Consider the following 10,494-nt stretch of genomic DNA (forward strand, 5'->3'; position numbering starts at 1 on the left):
TCGCCCCTCGCTGCCGGACAGCTAAGGCAGAAAGGAGTCGGGCGGGGACGGCGGAGTCCACCGACGCCCGCCCCGCGTCAGCCCGACCGCACCGACGGGAGTGCTCATGTGGGCTCACGGCGAGGGTGGACCTAAAATGGTACCCGTAACACACATTGACTTAATAAGGATCCATTTTTTTAAAAAACATGAACTTGATACTTTTCACTTCTTAAACATGCAAAACCCACTTGAAAGACATAAACCAGTTTTGGGATTTGAAGCTTAAAGACTAAATCTGGGACTCAGTTTCATTTACTAAGTAACCAAAAAATTGCCTTTGTTTAAAGTGAAAACATTTTTTTAGTACTCAGATTTGCAACATAGTCGTGAAAACTTGAACGGGGAAGAAGTCCACGCTTAACTTCAAGTATTGCTCTGTGTACCTGTCTTATCCTTGACGGGATGGGAGCCTACTTTCTTTGTTACCCCTGTGCCTGGGACCTTAACTTTCACTTTGTGATAGTTGACCGAATAAGAAGTAAATGGGTGAGGAACTCACACCACGCACCTGGCTCTCTTTGTGGCGGTGTCATACATGCAAGGAGTCCCCTTGAAATCACTCAAAAGCCATGAAAATGTGTTGGGGTTTTTTGTTTGACCGTGCTGCTTGCGAACGTGTGCCTCCAGCAGTGGAAGCAGGGAGTCCACTGGAGTGCCAGGGAATTCTCCAAAATTTGTTTCTTGTTTCATACAGTCTGATTTTTTAAAAAGCTGCTTTACTGAGATACCCCATTCCATAAAATGTGTCCATTCAAGCAATCCAGTATTTTTCGTGTATTCACGGGGTTATGCAACATCACTCTGATTTTAAATCCACTAGTTAATCATAAAGAAAAACTAGCTTCCTGTTTTAATGTTTGTGTCTGCAATGCTAGTGAAACAGATGTGTAAATAGGATTAAACAAGAAAAGGTCCCCTGAGCAAAAAACAAAAACAAACACCTCTTCCTCCAGCCAGACCAGTTGGTTCAGTTCAGTCGCTCAGTCGTGTCCGACTCTTAGACCCCGTGGACTGCAGCATGCCAGGCTTCCCTGTCCTTCACCAACTCCCGAAGTTTACTCAAACTCAAGTCCGTTGAGTCGGTGATACCATCCAATCATCTCATCCTCTGTTGTCCCCTTCTCTTCCTGCCTTCAGTCTTCCCCAGCATCAGGGTTTTTTCCAATGAGTCAGTTCTTCGCATCAGATGGCCAAAGTATTGGAGTTTCAGCTTCAATATCAGTCCTTCCAATGAATATTCAGGCCGGATTTCCTTTAGGATTGACTGGTTGGATCTCCTTGCTGTCCAAGGGACTCTCAAGAGTCTTCTCCAACACCACAGTTCAGAGGGAGCTGTATCACTTGGTGTGAAAGGGTGGGCCAGGGAAAGAGGCCTCAGCCCCTCAAGATTTTAAGGCAAGTTTCTAATCAACTGCTCTGGATTCCACTTTCATGTGAAGAATGAGATCTGCCTTCATGATGCCCATGCCTGCTTTTCTATTTATCTCCACTCCATCCCCAAATGAAGCCTCCCAGGGGATGTTAATGGTAAAGAACCCACCTGCAATGCAGGAGGCATAATAGACATGGGTTCAATTTCTGGGTCGGGAAGATCTCCTGGAGGAAGGCGTGATAAACCACTCCACCATTCTTGCCTGGAGAATCCACGAACAGAGGAGCTTGGAGGCTACAATCCATAGAGTCAAAAAGAGTCAGACACAACTGAGTGACTTGTAATGCACATCCCCAAATGTCAAGTGCGTTTAACCACAAATTTATAAGTTCTGGAGTTACAGATATTTGAATTCAGATCCCAGATCCACCATTTACTCTCTCTGTGACATTGGACAAGTGACTTATTTCCTAGTCTTTAATTTCTTTAATGTTGGGGTCAGGTAACGACACCTACTGCATATGTTGAGACAAGGAGTCAATGGACATACAGTAAGTATTAATACTTAGCCCAGCTTTTGGCATGGGGTGAGATCTGCATAAATGTCAGCTCTCACCGTCCTGTGTTCACAGACTACTTCTCCTGGCCTCTCCTTTGCCACAGTGCTCCTCGGGGACACTGCCGGCAGCCCCTTCCTCTCACATCTGATAATCAATCCACACCAACGAAGCCTTTGCACACAAACTATGCATTAAGTTTTTCAACTAAAAAAACAAAAGAAAAAATCCTTTTTAAGAACGAAAGTGATTGAAAACCTGGGATTGTAATGCAAGTTGTCCCTTCACTAGAGTATTTATTACTATGAACACTGTAATTAAAGGGCTTAGGGTACAGCCGAGGTTGCTTTGTTCAGTATTGTTTCACCTGCCGTTCAGTTGAGAACAAAATTACTTTGATAAGTGGATTTAAAGGCTCTCTGGAGTGATGTTATGTTCTGTAAGCACCTCAGTAACATCAACCAAGATTTTGTAATTGACTATTCCTCATCTATAAATTTCAGTCACAGGTCAGCAAGGGATAAAGATAACATGAATTCAATCCTTTGTCCCCTCTGTTCCTCTCCAGCTCCACTTTTAGAGCAATAATTAACCCAAGGCTCTTTGAGACAGGGAGTTGCCTTCTTCATACACAGACCCACGGTATCCCGGATCACTTTCCACATCCATGTAGATCACTCTCTGAGAACACTAGTCTTGCAATGACTTGCCCTCTCAGCTACAGGGGACCGTCTTCTCCACTTCACTTTAGCGATCTGCACCTATGTCCACACCCCACCATCATCCAGAAATACTCTAACTGTGAAATCAAGCTATATTATACTATTCCCTTAATGATTCATACCTCATTTAAACTATTAACCTCTGTCTTTTCTACCAACCGATCACTCCTGTTTTCACTTCTTTCCCAATTCAGTTTAGAAATTGTAACTCATTGCTTCAGCCTCTGTTATCATCTGTGTCCTCAAGTTTATTGTATTTCAATAAGCTGGATCTATTAAACTGGATTAATCCAGTCATCTGTCTTTTCTATTCTAATACCTGAGGTTGATAGGGGGCCTGGGCCCCACATTCATTAACAGCCTCAAATGAAACTTGTGACAGTTACAGCAGTCAGAATGGCCATCATCAAAAATTCTACGAACAGTAAATGCTGGAGAGGGTGTGGAGAAAAGAGAACCCTCTTGCACAGTTTGGTGAGATGTAAATTGATACAGCCACTCTGGAAGACAGTATGGAGATTCCTTAAAAAAAACTAGGACTAATACCACCATTTCACCCAGCAATCCCACTACTGGGCATAAACCCTGAGGAAATGTAAACGTGACAGTTTTCCAAATGAAGTTATCCTGTCATCCCACAGATATCCCTATGCAAGTACAAGAAAGCATTCACTGGAAACTTAAACTTTGTCCTTTTATTAAATGACACCATCTGTAATGCATTATGAATTAATATTTTAAGTAAAGTCTGTAATTATGGAATGAATAGCACAATTTTATTGTGTAGTAATGATTGTCAGTTATTAATTTGTGAAGTATAAGGATTTGAAACATTCTCTGATTTTGTAACTCTTGGCATTTCAGCATGCTCAAATACACAGAGGGGCTTGAAAAGAGGAAGCATCCAGCCCTCTCCCACTCAGCCTCCTCCAGAAAGCCTGGCTGACACCCTGGTTCTTGGGAACAGCTGGAGGTAATCTCACAGGCAGGTGGATTGGTTCTCCTCCACATTTATAGTCCCTAACCATGTTTCCAGAGAAGGCAATGGCACCCCACTCCAGTACTCTTGCCTGGAAAATCCCATGGACGGAGGAGCCTGGTAGGCTGCAGTCCGTGGGGTCGCTAAGAGTCGGGCATGACAGAGTGACTTCACTTTCACTTTTCACTTTCCTGCATTGGAGAAGGAAATGGCAATCCACTTCAGTGTTCTTGCCTGGAGAATCCCAGGGACAGTGGAGCCTGGTGGGCTGCCATCTATGGGGTTGCCCAGAGTCGGACATGACAGAGCGACTTAGCAGCAGCAGCAGCACCAACCATGTTTCCTGGTGTCCACAGTCAGCTTCTCACTCATATGATATTCTAAACTTTGCCACTCTCCTCCTCATGTTTATTTATCATCCCCCCCTGCCTTTCAGAAAATCACATCACCTCCAGCTGCTCAGGGAACAGGAGACCACCATACACAAAAGACCTAGAAGTCTTCCCCTGAAACTCAGATATGCAGATGACAACACCCTTATGGCAGAAAGCAAAGAGGAACTAAAGAGCCTCTTGATGAAAGTGAAAGAGGGGAATGAAAAAGCTGGCTTAAAACTCAACATTCAGAAAACTAAGATCATGGCATCCAGTCTCATCGCTTCATGAGAAATAGATGGGAAAACAATGGAAACAGTGACAAACTGTTTTCTTGGGCTCCAAAATCACTGCAGTTGGTGATTGCAGCCATGAAATTAAAAGACTCTTGCTCCTTGGAAGAAAAGCTATGACCAACCTAGACAGTATATTAAAAAGCAGAGACATTACTTTGCCAACAAAGTCCGTCTAGTCTAAGCTGTGGTTTTTCCTGTAGTCACGTATGCATGTGAAAGTAGGGCCATAAAGAAAGCTGAGCGCCGAAGAATTGATGCTTTTCAACTGTGGAGAAGGCTCTTGAGAGTCCCTTGGACAGCAAGGAGATCCAACCAGTCCATCCTGAAGGAGATCAGTCCTGAATATTCATTGGAAGGACTGATGCTGAAGCTGAAACTCCAATACTTTGGCCACCTGATGCAAAGAACTGACTCACTGGAAAAGACCCTGATGCTGGGGAAGACTGAAGGCAAGAAGGAGAAGGGGATGACAGAGGATGAGATGGTTGGATGGCATTACGGACTTGATGGACATGAATTTGAGTAAGCTCTGGGAGTTGATGATGGACAGGGAAGCCTAGTGTGCTGCAGTCCATGGTGTCACAAAGAGTTGGGCATGACAGAGCAACTGAACTGAACTGAACCTTCAGAAACATGTATACAACTGTACAAGCCCTTCTCTCCACAGGTACATTTTTGGGACAAGCAGTCTACATGCCTGTTCTTCACTTCCTCACCTTTTGATCATTTACCCTTTGACTCAACCCATCTGAAACTGAACTCTTTACCCCTACCGTCGTCCACCTTATACCACACACACACCCTCCCAAGCCACATCCTTCTGATTCACTGTCTCAGTTAATGACATCAGGATCCACCCACTTGTTCAAACCAGAAAATTGAGTGTCCTCTTAATCACCTCCCTGTCACCATCCAACCAGTTAATACATGTGGTGATTTTCTTTCACATCTTTGAAAGTCTACTGCCCAACTCCAGGTCTATTTCCACTTCGACCACTTCCCATCACTTTCTGCAGAGCTTCTCAGATCGTGTCCCTGCTTCTAGTTTTGCATGGTTGCATCAGACATCTATTCTGACTCCACTCACTCCATCAGAGTGACTTTTCCAATGTGCAGGTCTGATCATGGTGTGATATCATTCGAGACAAATTCAGCTCCCTTGGCATAGTATGCAAGGTCCTTTGCTTCTCTCCTCCACTGAACTCTTAAGACTCACTTATATAAGTTCTGTTTTCCAGGCTTACTGAACCACTTATGGTTCCTTGAATAAGCCATTTGCGCTCTCAGCTTTGGCCTCTGCAGGTGCTACTCTTGCCCTTTGGAACCTTTACCCCCTTTTCACCTGGTTTCCCTTGGTACTTGAATTGCAAAGCTTCTCAGTGGGAAGTCCTCCTGGGCTCTGCCCTTCTTACTGGCCTCCACCCCACAGCAGCTGAGAGGCCGCTCCTCTGGGCTCTCACAGAAGCCACCCAGCACTTCCATCATGGCTTTTTTCATAGTCATAATGTTTGTATGTTTCTGTGTCCCCAACAGTACTCTGGGAGCTTCTACAACAATATCTCCCATCTTTTATTCTTATGCCAGTAAATGCTTAACAATAGACACTCAATAAAAAGAAAAGAAGGAAGGGAGAGAGGTAGGGAGGGATCCCAGAGCTCCAGAGTAAAGATTTGGGTTTGCTGCCATGACTCTGATTGTGAAAATTCAGTCTCCACAGAACAGACAGATGTTTCTATATCATATACCTCCAGGACTTACATTTAATAAATGCTAGTGAATTTGCCTGACTTTTCAAATGTTCTTGATGGAATAAAAGGAACAGTTAACATTATGCCAGACACTGTGCTAAGTCATTTAATCCTTATAACAACTCCTTAAAATTAAAAATTCAAATTAAAAGAAACCTATTATAGATGAGGAAATAGAGGCAGAGACAAGCTTGCCAAAGTTGTACTGCTAGTAGTGGTAGAGCTGAGTTTGAATCTGCAGTTTTAAGTCCAGAATTCAAACTTCCCATAAGGCACATTACATTTAATTTCAGATAATTCAAAAGGGTTATTGACAAATTTATACATATAGAAAGATAAGAGGGTATAGGAACCCTGTTATCTAAGAAATATTTTATTTATTTCTATTGACCAATAAGTGCTAGTTTAGGCTTATAAAGTCTTAGTGTTAAATGTCAAGGACAATCTGGATTGATATTGGAGAAGTCCAACTGAAAGTGTAAAGAGACACAATCTTTTGTCCCAAAGGAGATGCTTGGAAACATTTTACTCTACAATATAATTTTAGGGCTTTTCATACTGTGAGGGACATAGATTACCTCAGTTCATGAGACTCTAAGAGTTCACAGAAAGGAGAAAGTTCTAGTGCCTGGAGTCAGACATCATGGAGCATTACACCTTGCTCAGGATTCTTTGTAGCCCTAACCTTAAGGTGTGTGTGGGGAGAGGGGATGGGGACTCTAAATCTTGCAGAATCCATCACTGTCTATTTGTAAATTCTCTATCACAGTGACCCGTACTCAGCTTCTCTTTGGTCTAAAGCTGGAGAATTCTTTTCTTCCATCTTTTCCTCTGATTTCTCTTCACTCATAGTTTCAATAGCTTCAAAGCTTCTGCTTATTCCCTTCTATTTTTGGATCTTCCTAATGGTGTGCTAACTATAGGAGTGGATGAAATTAAGATGAAACATTTGTATAAGTACTTGTAGAGTGCTAACTTTGTGCCAGGCATTGGTAGCAATTGGTATAATGATGCCTATTTCATAGGGTAATAAAAAAATTAAATAGGAAGTATGAATGAGTTTTTATTATTGCATCATGAGGATGATGCAATAATAAAAGAAGCGCCAAGATTTAGTTGACTTGGAATAATTCAGTACAGTTCAGTCACTCAGTCATGTCCAACTCTTTGTGATCCCAGGGACTGCAGCACACCAGGCTTCCTTATCCATCACCAACTCCTGGAGCTTGCTCAGACTCACGTCCATTGAGTCAGTGATGCCATCCAACCATCTCATCCTCTATCAATCCCTTCACCTCTTGCCTTCAAAGTTTCCCAGCATCAGGGTCTTTTCTTATGAGTCAGATCTTCCCATCAGGTGGCCAAAGTACTGGAGCTTCAACATCAGTCCTTTCAATTAATATTCAGGACTGATTTCCTTTAGGATGGACTGGTTGGATCTCCTTGCAGTCCAAGGGACTCTCAAGAGTCTTCTCCAACACCACAGTTCAAAAGCACCAGTTCTTCTGCACTCAGCTTTCTTTATGATCCAAATCTCATATGCATATATGACTACTGGAAAAACTATAGCCTTGACTAGATGGACCTTTGTCAGCAAAGTAATGTCTCTGCTTTTCAATATGCTGTCTAGGTTGGTCATAGGTTTTCTTCCAAGGAGCAAGCGTCTTTTAACTTCATGGCTGCAGTCACCATCTGGAGTGATTTTGGAGCCCCCCAAAATAAAGTCTGTCACTGTTTCCTTTGTTTCCCCATCTATTTGCCATGGCACCAGATGCCATGATCTTAGTTTTTTGAATGTTGAGTTTTAAGCCACCTTTTTCACTCTCCTCTTTCACTTTCATCAAGAGGCTCTTTAGTTCCTCTTCACTTTCTGCCATATAGGATGGTGTCATCTGCATATTTGAGGTCATGGATATTTCTCCCAGCAATCTTGATTCCAGCTTGTGCTTCATCTAGCCAGGCATTTTGCATGATGTACTCTGCATATACAGCCTTGACATACTCCTTTCCCAGTTTGGAACCAGTCCATTGTTCCATGTCCAGTTCTAAGTGTTGCTTCTTGACCTGCATACAGATTTCTCAGGAGGCAGGTAAGGTGGTCTGGTATTCCCATCTCTTGAAGAATTTTCCACAGTTTGTTGTGATCAGTTTGGGTAGTCAATAAACCAGAAGTAGACATTTTTTTGGAACTTTTTTCTTTTTCTGTGATCCAGTGAATGTTGACAATTTGATCTCTACTTTCTCTTCCTTTTCTAAATCCAGCTTCAACATCTGTAAGTTCAGTTCATGTATTGTTGAAGCCTAGCTTGGAGAATTTTGAGCATTACTTTGCTTCTGTGTGAGATGAGAGCAATTGTGCAGTAGTTTGAACATTCTTTGGCATTGCCTTTCTTTGGGATTGGAATAAAAATGACCTTTTCCAGTCCTGTGGCCACTGCTGAGTTTTCCAAATTTGCTAGGATATTGAATGCAGCACTTGCATAGCATCATCTTTTAGGATTTTCAGTAGCTCAGCTGGAATTCCATCACCTCCACTAGCTTTCTTCGGCCCACCTGACTTCACATTTCATGATGTCTGGCTCTAGGTGAATGATCACACCATCGTGGTTATCTGGGTCATGATGATCTTTTTTGTATAGTTCTTTGGTGTATGCTTGTCACTTCTTACCATCTTCTGCTCCTGTTAGGTCCACACTGTTTCTGTCCTTTATTGTGCCCATCTTTGCATGAAATGCTCCCTTGGTATCTCTTAGTTTTCTTCAAGAGATCTCTAGTCTTTCCCATTCTGTTGTTTTCCTCTATTTCTTTACATTGATCACTTATGAAGGCTTTCTTATCTCTCCTTGCTGTTCTTTGGAACTCTGTACTCAATGGGTATGTCTTTCCTTTTCTCCTTTGCCTTTCGCTTCTCTTCTTTTCTCAGCTATTTCTAAGTCCTCCTCTGAAAACCATTTTTCATTTTTGCATTTCTTTTTCTTGGGGATGGTCTTGATCCCTGCCTCCTGTACAATGTCATGAACCTCTGTCCATAGTTATTAAGGCACTCTATCAGATCTAATCCCTTGAATGTATTTGTCACTTCGACTGTATAATTGTATGGGATTTGATTTAGGTCATACATGAATGATCTAGTGGTTTCCCCTGCTTTCTTCAATTTTAAATCTGAATTTGGCAATAAGGAGTTCATGATCTGAGCCACAGTCAGCTCCCAGTCTTGTTTTTGCTGACTGTATAGAGCTTCTCCATCTCTGGCTGCAAAGAATATAATCAATCTGATTTTAGTATTGACCATTTGGTGATGTCTATGTGTAGTCTTTTCTTGTGTTGTTGGAAGAGGGTGTTTGCTATGACCAGTGCATTTTCTTGGCAGAACTCTGCTAGCCTTTGCCCTGCTTCATTCCGTACTCCAAGACTGAACTTGCCTGTTACTCCAGGTGTTTTTTGACTTCCTACTTTTGCATTCCAGTCCCCTTTGATGAAAAGAACATCTCTTTTGGGTGTTAGTTCTAGAAGGTCTTATAAGTCTTCATAGAACTGTTCAACTTCAGCTTATTCAGTGTTACTTGTTGGGACATAGATTTGGATTATGGTGATATTGAATGGTTTGCCTTGGAAATAAACAGAGTTCATTCTGTTGTTTTTGAGATTGCATCCAAGTACTGCATTTCAGACTCTTTTGTTGACTGTGAGGGCTATTCCTTTTTTCTAAGGGATTCTTGCCCAAAGTAGTAGATATAATGGTCATCTAAATTAAATTTGCCCATTCCAGTCCATTTTAGTTCCTTGATTCCTAAAATGTCGATGTTCACTCTTCACATCTCCTGTTTGACCACTTCCAATTTACCTTGATTCATGGACCTAACATTCCATGTTCTTATGTAGTATTGTTCTTTATAGCATCAGACTTTACTTCCATCACCAGTCACCTTCATAACTGGGTGTGTTTTCGCTTTGGCTCTGTCTCTTCTTTCTGGAGTTATTTCTCCACTCTTCTCCAGTAGCATATTGGGCACCTACCAACCTGGGGAGTTCATCTTTCAGTGTCATATCTTTTTGCCTTTTCATACTGTTCATGGGGTTCTCAAGGCAAGAATACTGAAGTGGTTTGCCATTCCCTTCTCAAGTGGACCACGTTTTGTCAGAACTCTCCACCATGACCCGTCCGTTTTAGGTGGCCCTACGCTGCATGACTCATAGTTTCACTGAGTTAGACCAGGCTGTGAACCATGTGATCAGTTTGGTTAGTTTTCTGTGGTTTTCAGTCTGTCTGCCCTCTGATGGATGAGGATAAGAGGCTTGTGAAAGGTTTCTGATGGGAGGGATTGGCTGTGGGGGAATCTGGGTCTTGTTCTGCTGGGCAGGGCCATGGTCAGTAAATCTGTAATCCAGATGGCAGAGTAGAGG

The 10,494-nt window shown here is 42.4% G+C and overlaps 1 long non-coding RNA gene across 1 annotated transcript; it reads left to right on the top strand.

The window, feature by feature from the left end:
- The first annotated feature begins 3,528 nt into the window (after positions 1-3,528).
- On the top strand, positions 3,529-6,173 carry LOC147357302 (uncharacterized). Its single transcript, XR_015141752.1, has 2 exons — positions 3,529-3,666; positions 4,109-6,173. It is a non-coding gene; the product is annotated as an uncharacterized LOC147357302 (long non-coding RNA).
- Positions 6,174-10,494: the final 4,321 nt, after the last annotated feature.

The sequence above is a fragment of the Bos grunniens genome, chromosome 15, assembly GCF_055505025.1.
Source record: "Bos grunniens cultivar Pamir isolate PY7600 chromosome 15, Bosgru_T2T1.0, whole genome shotgun sequence".
NCBI classification, from domain to species: Eukaryota; Metazoa; Chordata; class Mammalia; order Artiodactyla; family Bovidae; genus Bos; species Bos grunniens.